Genomic DNA, 9,860 nt, shown 5'->3' with positions numbered 1-9,860 from the left:
AGAAGAGCAAGTTCGCATCGTTCGTGAAAAGTTGAAAACAGCCCAATCTCGTCAAAAGAATCAATATGACCGAAAACATAAGGCTATGACTTTCGAAGTTGACGAGAAGGCTTACCTTCGGGTTACTCCTCTGAAGGGAACCCACCGTTTCGGTATCAAAGGCAAATTGGCTCCTCGTTACATTGGACCTTTTCGTATTCTCGCTAAACGAGGAGAAGTTTCCTACCAATTGGAACTACCTCCGCATCTCTCCAGAGTCCACGATGTCTTCCACGTTTCTCAACTCAGGCGTTGCTTCTCGGATCCTATCCGTGGAGTGGACCACGAAACGCTTGATCTCCAAGATAATCTCACGTATCGAGAGTACCCCGTTCGTATCCTCGATCAAGCCGAGCGTACCACTCGACGTCATAATATCAAGTTTCTCAAAGTTCAATGGTCGCACCATTCTGAGGATGAAGGAACTTGGGAAAGGAAGGATCGTCTTCGACTCGAGTATCCCGCCTTCTTTCCGGAGGAACCCAAATCTCGGGACGAGATTCTTTTGAGTGGGGGTGAGTTGTCACACCCTAGCTAGTTCATGCATTAGAGTGTTGCATCATGTCTATTCTTTCAACAAAAACCTGAAATGGGGATGACAGAACCCCCAGCCCCCTCTAAAACCAACTAGGGTTTACTAAAAACTTTTTCAATGAACCTGAAATGCCCTTCTAAAATGCCCATCATTTTTGTCTTGGTTCAGAACCTCTGCCAAAAGTGATGCACATTTTCCTTGGTCATCTTAGGGTCTTTGAATTAAATCATAAATATTTGAATTTGGGCATTTAAAATTATATAAAATATTTCAAATGCTCAAATATCTCCAAACTAAAATGTTTCATGTTGGAAATAATCCAACTATGGACCAGGAGTAGTTTGGTGATTTTAGGAGTGGCCTAGGTATTTTTAATAATTCAACAAACTTACAGAATAAATAAAAAAACAGAAGAACAGGGAAATAACAGAAGACTTACCTGGCGCCCAGCACCCGGCCCACCTGCCAGCCCAGCCCAGCGCCGCGCCAGCGAGCTGCTTGCCAGCCAGGCAGGCAGGCAGGTGCTCGACGGCGAGCACCGCATGGGTGCCATGCACCTGCTCGCCGCCTCGCCGCTCCAATCACCCAGCTAACGTCGTGGATCGACCCCTCTCTCTCCCCCGAACCCCCCCAGACGCCCCCTCTCCTCTCCAGCTCCTCCCCCTCGCGCTCCCCAGCCATGGCCGACGCCACCGCCGCCGTGCCTACGTCGTAGCCGTGCTCCCCGCCGCCCGTGCGTCTTCTCGTCGTGTCCAGGAGCTCCACCGCCGTCCACTTCATCGAGCAAGCCGAGCCCCGTGTGCTCGTGTGGCCCGAGTCCACCGCACCGACCTCGCCCGAGTTCGCCATCGCCGGAGATCCCCTTCAACGCCGTCGCCGCCTCAGCTCGTCCCCGACCCCGCCGGTGGCCTCTACGGGTGCTCTATGAGCCTAGCTACCCCTCCTACCCTCCCTCTCTCGTTCCCGTGCCGTGTAGCTACCGCACGAGGATCACCCGCACGCACCGCCGCGGATCTCGTCGCCGACGTGCTCCCGGCCATCCTCCGGCCAACTCATGGTGTCGAACGCACTCACCACGCTGCGTTGGGTCCAACCGTGCACTCCCCGCACCTCACCGCACACCCTAGCCCCGAGTTCGCCTTCACCCGAACTCCGGTGGCCGCCAAAGTCGCCGCCGGCGCCAACTCCGGCCACCCCGACCCCAACGGACTCCACCAAGAGCTGCGGCTCGTCCTCAGCTCCACTCCGACGGCCTCCGCGACCCATTTGGTGGCCGGAACGGCCAAAACCACTTCCGCCGCCGCGTCGGGCTCGCCGGCGGCTAAACGCCGGTGCAGCCGACCTGGCTTTGACCGCGGGTGGGCCCCGGTTGACTCTGTTGAGTCAATGACAGGTGGGGCCCCCTTCCGCTAATTATCCAGATTAGTTTAAAACTAAATTAATTTAGTTAATTATCCACTAGCATGCGGGACCCACTGGTCAGTTTGACCTGGACCGGTCTGTTGACTTGCTGAGGTCAGCATGACCTCATGCTGACGCAGTAATCCTTTTCTGGAATTAAAATAAATCTAAAATGATTTATAAATTCTAGAAAATAACCCAAACTTCAAAATGCAAAGTTTTATATATGAAAAATGATCAGAAAAATCCAATCTATCCATCTGTACTAGTTTCATGCATGTTTAAGCAAGCTAACTTGATGTTTAGTGCAGAACAAGATAAAACACTTTAAAGGGCCATGTATGAGTTTGAAATTTGAATCTTTGGTTCAAATTGGTTCAAACCCTTCTGGTCTTAGTTGCATTAGCCCAACACACTCATATTGCCATGTTTCATGCATGCATCATATTGTCGCACATTGTTTGGTGATGGCTGTGTATCGGTGTTCTTTGCGGCAGGTTCTACCTCCGAGGAGTACCGTGATTACCCTAGCGAAGAACCGTATCAGTGCATCGACCCATCAGGAAAGCAACCAACCGTTTGATCATATCGATACAATCCCATGTTCTCGCTCTTGCTCTCTTTTACTGCATTAAGACAACGCGTTTCAAACTGCTGTGTGCTGCGGTAGTTGAACCCATTTCCTCTGCATGACCTGTCATTGCCACAGTAACTAGATGAAACCCACTAGCATGTGTAGGAGTTGATTGAGCCATGTATGTGTGTTGTTCCTACCTTGCTATGCCTGCTATGCTTAGAGTCGTGTCAGGTCTGGTTCATCTAGGTGATGGGCTAGAGTGAAATGATCCTGTCGGTAATGAGAGTGATGTGGTGAACACGATTTGGTAAAGGTATCGATGAGAGGCCATGTAGGAGTACATGGTGGGTTGTTTCATTGAAGCCGTCCTTAAGCACTGAGATCTGTATGTGTGATTTAAGATTCAGCTACTACCATGCATTGGGCCCGAAACCAATGGACCCTCTCGACTTCTTATTCACCCTAGTCCTCTATCCAGGAGTTGCAAGTAGTTTCTGGTGTTTGTAGCCTACTGGAGGCCGTGGACAGCGCTAACCCGTGGGGTGGGCTGTGATGCGGTAGGTACGTGGCACGGTGTATCAAATACCCGTTAGGTATCTCGGGAACCCTGTACACATCGTTCGAGGCCGTATGGGAAACCTCGGCTGGAATCCCTGCGGATGGAACCTGGATAGGCGATAAACCTGGACTAGAGACTTAGGTGTTTAGGTAGGTTGTGGCCGACACCCACGTTGGGCTTCCGCTTGAAGGTTGCCGAGTACATGTCGTGTAAACGACGGTAAGTGGTGAGAGCGTGTATGAAGAAGTACACCCCTGCAGGGTTAACATAATCTATTCGAATAGCCTCCATTCGTGTAAAGGACTACTTGGTTGCCTATACAGTTCATAGACAAGTAAATGGAAACTACTAAAAGCCTCAAGATAAGTGTGAGTGCCGAGGATGGCTCTTCCGTAGGAAGACGGAGGTGGATCCTCGGTAGTGTATTGAAGTGGTGAGTAGTGGACTCGTGTGCGCAAAACCATTTCAAGTTGGAGTCTCGTAGGATAGCCTAGCCAAGAGTCAAAGCTGGCTTGCTGCAATAACTCCACCAACCCTTCTTGATAATGTGCATGTATGTAGGATCTGATGTAAGTCTTGCTGAGTACCTTTGTACTCATGTTGCTATAATTTACATTTTTTACAGAAGACGCTGCAACCCCTTCTGATGGGTTCTTCGTAGACGTTGACATCAATGAGTAGGCTAAGGCCCAGGTGGTGATCCTGAGCTTGTGAAGGACCACGTAGTATAGCTAGGCTTTTCAAGCCTCTTTTATTTTACTAGTTGTCTGTACTCAGACAAGTTACTTCCGCTGCTGGTTTGTATGACTGTATGACTTGAATGCTGGGTCGTGTGACCCGTACTTATGTGTATGTTATGTATGGCTCTCTGAGCCTTGAGTAAAGTACTGGTGTCGTAGAGTCATGTTGTGATGCCTTGTTGTATTTGCACATATCGAGCATATTGTGTGTATGATTGAAATGCTTGGTATGTGTGGGATCTGACTATCTAGTTGTTTACTCATAGTAGCCTCTCTTACCGGGAAATGTCTCCTAGTGTCTCCACTGAGCCATGGTAGCTTGCTACTGCTCCGGAACACTTAGGCTGGCCGGCATGTGTCCTTCTTCGTTCCTGTGTCTGTCCCTTCGGGGAAATGTCACGCATTAAGTACCGGAGTCCTGTTAGCCCGCTACAGCCCGGTTTACCGGAGTCCTGCTAGCCCAGTGCTACAGCCCGGACTCACTTGCTGATGACCGACACGTTCGATGCTGGGTCATGGATGCCTGTCCCTGTAAGACTGTGCCACTTTGGGTTTACGACTAGCCATGTCAGCCCGGGCTCCTTATCATATGGATGCTAGCGACACTATCATATACGTGTGCCAAAAGGCGCAAACGGTCCCGGGCAAAGGTAAGACGACACCCGTGGGAATACCGTGCGTGAGGCCACAAAGTGATATGAGGTGTTACATGCTAGATCTATGTGGCATCGAGTCGGGGTCCTGACACCCTTCCATCATTGCTAGCCTCTACGGTACCGTGCATTGCCCTTTCTCACATCGAGAGTTGGTGCAAACTTCACCGGTGCATCCAAACCCCATGATATGATATGCTCTTTCACACATAAACCTCCTTATATCTTCCTCAAAACAGCCACCATACCTACCTATTATGGCATTTCCATAGCCATTCCGAGATATATTGCCATGCAACTTTCCACCATCCAGTTTATCATGACACATTCATCATTGTCATATTGCTAGCATGATCATGTAGTTGACATAGTATTTGTGGCAAAGCCACCGTTCATAATTCTTCAGTACGTGTCACTCTTGATTCATTGCATATCCCGGTACACCGCCGGAGGCATCCATATAGAGTCATACTTTGTTCTAGTATCGAGTTGTAATAATTGAGTTGTAAATAAATAGAAGTGTAATGATCATCATTCAATATAGCATTGTCCCAAAAAAAAAGAAGAGAGAAAGGCCAAAGAAAAGAAAAAGAAGCCCCCCCCCCCCAAAAAAAAGGGGCAATGCTACTATCCTTTTTCCACACATGTGCTTTAAAATCTTCATGATAGAGAGTCTCGTGTTTTGTCACATTCATATACTAGTGGGGATTTTTCATTATAGAACTTGGCTTGTATATTCCAACAATGGGCCTCCTCAAGTGCCCTAGGTCTTCATGAGCAAGCAAGTTGGATGCACACCCACTTAGTTTCTTTTGTTGAGCTTTCATACATTTATAGCTCTAGTGCATCCGTTGCATGGCAGTCCCTACTCCTTGCATTAACATCAATCGATGGGCATCTCCATAGCCCATTGATTAGCCTCATTGATGTGAGACTTTCTCCTTTTTGTATTCTCCACATAACCCCCATCATTATATTCTATTCCACCCATAGTGCTATATCCATGGCTCACGCTCATGTATTGCGTGAAAGTTTATGAGTTTGAAATTATTAAGGTATGAAACAATTTCTTGGCTTATCATCGGGGTTGTGCATCATGAGAGCATTCTTGTGTGACGAAAATGGAGCATGAATAAACTATATGATTATGTAGGGATGAACTTTCTTTGGCCATGTTACTTTGAGAAAACATAATTGGTTTGTTGGTTTGCTTGAAGTATTATTATTCCCTATGTCAATATGAACTTTTGTCTTGAATCATTCTAATCTGAATATTCATACCACAATTAAGAAGATTTGCATTGAAATTATGCCAAGTAGCACTCCACATCAAAAGTTCTCTTTTTATCATTTACCTACTCGAGGACGAGCAGGAATTAAGCTTGGGGATGCCTGATATGTCTCCAACGTATCTATAGTTTTTGATTTCTCCATGCTATATTATCTACTGTTTTGGACTATATTGGGTATTTTCCACATTTATATTATTTTTGGGACTAACCTATTAACCGCAGGCCCAGCGCAGAATTGCTGTTTTTTTTGCCTATTTCAGTGTTTCGAAGAAACGGAATATCAAACAGAGTCCAAACAGAATGAAACCTTCGGGAACGTGATTTTCTCACCGAATATGACTCAGGATACTTGGACCCTACGCCAAGGAAGCTTCGAGGTGGGCACAGGGTAGGGGGGCGCACCCTATACCCCCAGGTGTGCCCCCACCCTCGTGGGCCCACCAAAGCTCCACCGACGTACTTCTTCCTCCTATATATACCTACGCACCCCCAAACGAACAGAGACGGAGCCAAAAACCTAATTCCACCGCCGCAACTTTCTGTATGCACGAGATCCCATCTTGGGGCCTGTTCCGGAGCTCCGCCAGAGAGGGTCGTCATCACGAAGGGCTTCTACATCATCATAGCCTCTCCGATGAAGTGTGAGTAGTTTACCTCAGACCTTCGGGTCCATAGTTAGTAGCTAGATGGCTTCCTCTCTCTATTTGGATCTCAATACAAAGTTCTCCCCCTCTCTCGTGGAGATCTATTCGATGTAATCTTCTTCTTTTTGCGGTGTGTTTGTTGAGACCGATGAATTGTGGGTTTATGATCAAGGCTATCTATGAATAATATTTGAATCTTCTCTGAATACTTTTATGTATGATTGGTTATCTTTGCAAGTCTCTTCGAATTATTAGTTTGGTTTGGCCTACTAGATTGGTTTTTCTTGCCATGGGAGAAGTGCTTAGCTTTAGGTTCGATCTTGCGGTGTCCTTTCCCAGTGACAGAAGGGGCAGCAAGGCACGTATTGTATCGTTTCCATCGAGGATAACAAGATGGGGTTTATTTCATATTGCATGAATTTATATCTCTACATCATGTCATCTTTCTTAAAGCGTCACTCTGTTTTTAACTTAATACTCTAGATGCATGCTGGATAGCGGTCGATGAGTGGAGTAATAGTAGTAGATGCAGAATCATTTCGGTCTACTTGTCACGGACGTGATGCCTATATACATGATCATGCCTAGATATTCTCATAACTATGCTCAATTCTGTCAATTGCTCAACAGTAATTTGTTCACCCACCGTAGAATACTTATGCTCTTGAGAGAAGCCACTAGTGAAACCTATGGCCCCCGGGTCTATTCTCATCATATCAATCTCCATCACTTTAATCTTGCTTTGCTTTTTACTTTGCCTTTTACTTTTCACTTTGCATCTCTATACCAAAAATACCAAAAATACTATCTATCAGATCTCACTCTCGTAAGTGACCATGAAGGGATTGACAACCCCTAATCGCGTTGGTTGCGAGTAGCTATGGTTTTGTGAAGGTACGAGGGACTTGAGTGTGGCCTCCTATTGGATTGATACCTTGGTTCTCAAAAACTGAGGGAAATACTTACGCTACTCTGCTGCATCATCCTCTCCTCTTCGGAGAAAACCAACGGAAGCTCAAGAGGTAGCAATCTCCATAGCCCGTTGATATGCCTAGTTGATGTGAGAATATCTTCTCCCTTCTTGTCTTCTCCACAACCACCATTCTATTCCACATATAGAGCTATGTCCATGGCTCACGCTCATGTACGTATTGCGTGAAGATTGAAAAAGTTTGAGAACACCAAAAGTATGAAACAATTGCTTGGCTTGTCATCGGGGTTGTGCGTGATTTAAATACTTTGTGTGGTGAAGATGGAGCATAGCCAGACTATATGATTTTGTAGGGATAACTTTTTTAGGCCATGTTATTTTGAAGAGACATAATTGCTTAGTTAGTATGCTTGAAGTATTATTATTTCTATGTCAATATTGAACTTTTGTCTTGAATCTTTCGGATCTGAATATTCATACCACAATTAAGAGAATTACATTGAAATTATGCCAAGTAGCATTCCACATAAAAAATTCTGTTTTTATCATTTACCTACTCGAGGACGAGTAGGAATTAAGCTTGGGGATGCTTGATACGTCTCGAACGTATCTATAATTTTTTATTGTTCCATGCTATATTATATCTTGTTTTGGACATTATTGGGCTTTATTATACACTTTTATATTATTTTTGGGACTAACCTATTAACCAGAGGCCCAGCCCAGAATTTCTGTTTTTGCCTATATCATAGTTTCGCAGAAAAAGAATATCAAACAGAGTCCAAACGGAATGAAACCTTCTGGAACGTGATTTTCGGAACAAACGTGATCCAGAGGACTAGGACCCTACGTCAAGAAAGCAACCAAGAAGGCACGAGGTAGGGGGGCACGCCCTCCACCCTCGTGGGGCCCATGTTGCTCCACCGACGTACTTATTCATCCTATATATACCTACGTACCCCCAAACTACCAGATACGGAGCCAAAACCCTAATTCCACCACCTTAACTTTCTGTATCCGTGAGATCCTATCTTGGGGCCTTTTCCGGAGCTCCGCCGGAGGGGTCATCGATCACGGAGGGCTTCTACATCAACACATAGCCTTTCCGATGAAGTGTGAGTAGTTTACTTCAGACCTTTGGGTCCATAGTTATTAGCTAGATGGCTTCTTCTCTCTTTTTGCAGATCACGGAGGTATCTTGCAAGAAGGTTGTTCATAAGAGAAATTTTAATGTTCGATGTTATGAATAACATAAGCGGCATACTTTCATTGAGAATGAGATGTATGTTACTAATGTTGATAATAATACATTACCTCTGTGTTTACTTTCATAATTCATTTTAGATTTTTTATATACTCTAGCCCATTTCAGATATTGTTGCTTTCCCTGACTCTTGTGTATTCAAGCTATGTACTCGAGCCCTCGAGGCCCCTGGCTTGTAATATAAAGATTTTATTATTTTATTTGTGTCTAGTGTTGTGTTGTGATATCTTCCCGTGAGTCCCTGATCTTGATCGTAAACATTCACGTGTATGACTAGTGTACAATTGAATTGGGGGGGGGGTCACAATTTGGTGAAATATTATATGTTCATATCCATTATGCTATTTAATACCCCTCTGATCTTGAGCATGATTATCATTTGTGAGTAGTTACTTTTGTTCTCGAGGTCACGGGAGAAGTCATGTTGCAATTAGTCATGTGAACTTGATATGTGTTCAATATTTTAATGATATGTATGTTGTGATCCCTTAGTAGTGTCATGTGAACGTTGACTACATGGCACTTCACCATATTTGGGCCTAAGGAGTTGCATTGTGGAGTAATTAATAGATTATGGGTTGCTAGAGTGATAGAAGCTTAAACCCTAGTTTATGCGCTACTTCGTAAGGGAACGATTTGGATCCAAAAGTTTAATGCTGTGGTTAGATTTTATCTTAATACTTTTCTCGTAGTTGCGGATGCTTGCGAGGGGGTTAATCATAAGTAGGAGGTTTGTTCAAGTAAGAACATCACCTAAACAAATTTCCACCCACATATCAAATTATCAATGTGGCGAACACAAATTAAACAACCATGCTGAAAGTAGCATGGTGAAATTCCCGTGTACCCTCAAGAACGCTTTGCTTATTATAAGAGACTATTTTGGGCTGTCCTTTGCCACAAAAGGATTGGACAACCTTGTGATACATCTCCAACATATATATAAGTTTTGACTGTTCCATGCTATATTATATCCAGTTTTGGACATTATTGGGCTTTATTATACACTTTTATATTATTTTTGGGACTAACCAATTAACCGGAGGCCCAACCCAGAATTGCTGTTTTTTGCCTATTTCAGAGTTTCGCAGAAAAAGAATATCAAACGGAGTCCAAACGGAATGAAACCTTCGGGAACGTGATCTTCAGAACGAACGTGATCCAAAGGACTTGGACCCTACATCAAGAAAGCAACCATGCAGGCACGAGGTAGGGGCGCGCCTAC

Source organism: Triticum dicoccoides, chromosome 6A, assembly GCF_002162155.2.
Source record: "Triticum dicoccoides isolate Atlit2015 ecotype Zavitan chromosome 6A, WEW_v2.0, whole genome shotgun sequence".
Lineage (NCBI taxonomy): Eukaryota > Viridiplantae > Streptophyta > Magnoliopsida > Poales > Poaceae > Triticum > Triticum dicoccoides.
The sequence above is the reverse complement of the archived record's forward strand: the minus strand, read 5'-3'. Positions refer to the sequence as shown.